Here is a 540-nt window from a genome sequence, read left to right as displayed (position 1 = left end):
CCGAACCCTTTTCTGTATCTCCTTTGTGTCTCTCTGTATGTCCACTATCCTTAAATGTAGACAGTTATTTCTCTTTCCCCTAATCACCTGCATTAACTAAACAAAACGTGTTCTTGACTTCCTGCGCGCAATGCGTCGAGGTGATCTCTTCACGTTTTGCACAGCGGATTAAGAGAAGTAATCTGCATTTACATAGTGTTCCCATTAGTAGTAACCCCTTCATTATCGTATTCATAGCCTAGTTTCCGGTCCGTTTTATGCCTTGACATAAATACTCTCCGCTTCCTCTGCCACCAGTGCCCAAGGACGCTGTTGTGCAGTCACAAAGGCCTGTTGTTTGGCCTCCTGACGAGATGGTGGGATCTGCTTCGTTCCCACCCTTCTACGTCACGTTGCTGCATTTGCTTTTGTCATGCTTTCTTTATATATCTCTCAGTTTATTTCCGTCCATTTTTGTGAAGAGAATAGAAGAATATAATACATATATTTGTAGCTCTGTATTCACTTATGTAAATAAATGCGAGCTTATCTGCATGAACA

At 41.9% G+C, this 540-nt stretch overlaps 1 protein-coding gene across 1 annotated transcript in view; it reads left to right on the top strand.

The window, feature by feature from the left end:
• The window catches only part of LOC119589134 (neprilysin-1-like), a 29203-nt gene that overhangs the window by 144 nt on the left and 28519 nt on the right, over positions 1–540 (top strand).

Source organism: Penaeus monodon, chromosome 25 (assembly GCF_015228065.2).
Source record: "Penaeus monodon isolate SGIC_2016 chromosome 25, NSTDA_Pmon_1, whole genome shotgun sequence".
Taxonomy (NCBI): domain Eukaryota; kingdom Metazoa; phylum Arthropoda; class Malacostraca; order Decapoda; family Penaeidae; genus Penaeus; species Penaeus monodon.
This window is presented reverse-complemented; position numbering and strand designations above follow the sequence as displayed.